The 3,333-nt window shown below is 40.4% G+C and overlaps 1 long non-coding RNA gene across 1 annotated transcript; it reads left to right on the top strand.

The window, feature by feature from the left end:
• Window positions 1–935: 935 nt before the first annotated feature.
• LOC109969902 (uncharacterized) lies at window positions 936–1,482 on the top strand. The gene is made up of 3 exons (XR_002276333.1): window positions 936–1,027; window positions 1,066–1,290; window positions 1,384–1,482. It is a non-coding gene; the product is annotated as an uncharacterized LOC109969902 (long non-coding RNA).
• Window positions 1,483–3,333: the final 1,851 nt, after the last annotated feature.

Genomic DNA, 3,333 nt, shown 5'->3' with positions numbered 1-3,333 from the left:
AGTCTCTCGATGTGCAAAACTGATAGAGACATACCCCAAGTGACTTACAGCTGTAATCGCAGCAAAAGGTGGCGCTACAAAGTATTAACTTAAGGGGGCTGAATAATTTTGCACGGCCAATTTTTCAGTTTTTTATTTGTTAAAAAAGTTTGAAATATCCAATAAATTTCGTTCCACTTCATGATTGTGTCCCACTTGTTGTTGATTCTTCACAAAAAATTTGTTTTATATCTTTATGTTTGAAGCCTGAAATGTGGCAAAAGGTTGCAAAGTTCAAGGGGGCCGAATACTTTCGCAAGGCACTGTATGCTCACTTCAGCATATGACAAATAAATTTACTTGAACTTGAAAAAGCAATTGTACAATATAAAATACCATATATAATATACTAAACACCTTATTACAATGAAAGTCACTTAAAGCACAATGTACTCAAATACCATAAGAGTACTCATAATTGAGAAAAGTAGCACTTGTTTACCTACCAAGATATTTACACATTATGTTCAAAAGCATAGTTTTTTGCTGTTTTCACCAAAGATCCATGAGTAACAGTTTTGTGATATGGTTTTGAACGCAAACCAAAGGCATGAAAGGTGTGACGTGTTGAATAGCTTTAGGAATAAGTGGTACAGATAATGGATGGATGGTTTATATTATATTTAACAGGGTCGCAGGAGGGCTACAGCCTGGGCGAGAGGCAGGGTCCACCCTGGACAGGTCGCCAGTCTATCACAGGGCTGACACTTAGAGACAGACAACCACACACTCACTCACCCACTCCTGTGGGTAATTTAGAGTTACCAATTGTTACGTCCGTGGCCCAGACCAACCCCAGCACCTGGCACAGGCTGTCACAGTAACTCCACCCCCACATAGGTGGGAATGCATCCTAGGCGGCAAGGCACACCTGCTCTCAATTACCAGACTAGCACTTAAGGGGAGCGTTGGTGCACCCTCGTTGCCAGATGATCTCTTGTATTCCTGCCGGTAACCTGTCTTTGCTCTCATCACTAGGATTCCCTATGTGTGAACTGTTTTCTATGTTATTGGACTTCATTTCAGGTGACACTCCTCAGGACGAGGAGACCAACTCTTGCTGGGACTGGTTGCCTGGCTCTGGATCCCAACTGTCAGCCGTCCTCACACCCTCCTGCTACCTGCTCTACTGTCCGCTGTGAGCCTGATTCTCACCATCTACTGCACGCCAGACCAGTGATCTCCTGTGCCAGCTCCTACACCTCCTCTGGACTGTGTTTCATGCCTATGGCGTTCACCTGACTTGAGCCAGTAAATTCTGCTACTCAGGCCCTCAGTATACTATCAGTATTGCCATAATCTTAGCATCACTTTTACTCATTCTCATCCTCTGCTTTTCTTTAGCCAGCTGCGCCTCTCCTACAACCTCGGGTTGTAGCTCTAGCAGTCCAGTCAACCCAGCACTCCCCGCTGTCCTGAGATCAGCTGACGAGACCGGTTCTGACCACTCATCATTTCTGTAGTCATTAAAATACTGGTTAAGCCTGAGTCCGAGTTCTGCTTTTTTACTGAGTCCGACCTAGTATACGTATATACGGTTCTCCGTAACACCTATCAACCTAAGCTGCATGTCTTTGGACTGTGGGAAGAAGCCAGAGTATCCGGAGAGAACCCACGCAGGCGAACTCTGCACAGAAGGGCTCCAGGTTCACCTAACAAGGATAAGGCAGGTGAACACAATAACAGTGGCCATGACAGAATTAACAAGAGCCAGACTAGGGGTGTAAAATGCCTGAGCAAGACTAATTACAGAGTGTATAAACAAACAAAAGGGTAATGCAAGGCTTTACACAGTAGGCACATACTAAAAAAACTAAATGACTCTAAATAGAAAAAGCCTCAGCAATACAATAAAACAATGAAAACAGGACAGCTAAACTAATAGTAGCAATACACTTAACAAAAGAACAAAAATTCCCAGGCATAAACTAGAACTTAAATTAAGTCTAGACAGGCAGAAACACAACAAGGACAACAGTACAGTACAACAGTTTGTTTTGTCTGAGTTGTCTATTGTTGTATATTTTAATGCTTGGGTGCAAAGGAAAATTTGAAAGTTGGAGTTGAAGTATAACAAAGAACACTGACGAATAAATAAATTATTTAAAAAAACACCTCAGTGAGTGCATGAATCTGAGGGGCATGAGTCCAAATATGAAAAAAAGGTGGCACGAGTCCATACTTGAACATTAAAGTCATGAGTCCTTACATCTCAAAATTATTACAGTTGCTACTGTTTTTCACAGTAACCTGCTGGAACATATGACATATTTTACAGGGCGGCCTCTGACCTCAATAAGCATCCTCACTGGTTCATTAGCTGCAGGCCTAGTAAGGACATAAAGATATGTGTAAAGCTGCCACCTGTCCAGACTCAATAACTTTTTGAATTTGATTGACTCAACCACTCAAGTTGCACCACTGATTGCAATGAACTTTCCCACTAGAACTTCCATTCTCCATATTTTAATCAGCTCATTCTCCAGATGAAAATGGGTGGGGGGAAAAAAGAAGCCTTTCATATTCTGTTCCAAAAAGGAACTCAATTAAGAGGTCCCAAAAGGACCCTTTAATGGCTTATGAGGCAAGTAGTGATGAAAGAGACAGTGGTTATAAATATTTCAGGTAATTTTGTTATCTATTCATCTTTTCTTCCATATCTAATCAGCGATCTGTATCATTATTCCACAGCCGGATTGTACTCGCTCGTATTGCTGTTGTTCCATGACACACTCTGATTCTAGACAATGTGTTTTGTGCAGTGTTTTACTGATTTCATTTTATGTTTTATATAGTCAATAGTGTAACAATTTCCAATATTTCCTTATACACAAATGTCAGTTTTGTCTTCTGTCACAGAATAATATAACATTTATTCAGTTTAATGTGTAACAATTTGCATTAAAGTTGTTACATTTCCAAACAGCATGGGTCAAGCACATTGGGTTACATTTATAAAGGACTGCCTATCTGTGGTTCTGACTTATAAATGTCAGAGACTGCACCTATATACTTAATTTTGCAATGATATTCACAGTTGGCCATGAATGGACACAGACACGCCTCTGATGAGCTTATTTTTGTCTGTTCCATCATACGGAAGGCAAGGAAAAGAAATTACACATGTACCAGCAAACCATCATCAGTGGTGATTTCTAAGTCATCATCATCAAAGGCCCAAAAGGGAATTGGTAACATTTAGCTAATGACATTTTTATTAACACAAAGCTTCATAAAGACAGGAGAACATGAAAAACTAAGACAAAAAAAATAAGGCAACTTGAAACACAAATG

Source organism: Monopterus albus, unplaced genomic scaffold (genome assembly GCF_001952655.1).
Source record: "Monopterus albus unplaced genomic scaffold, M_albus_1.0 scaffold186.1, whole genome shotgun sequence".
Taxonomy (NCBI): Eukaryota; Metazoa; Chordata; class Actinopteri; order Synbranchiformes; family Synbranchidae; genus Monopterus; species Monopterus albus.
The sequence above is the reverse complement of the archived record's forward strand: the minus strand, read 5'-3'. Positions and strand labels throughout refer to the sequence as shown.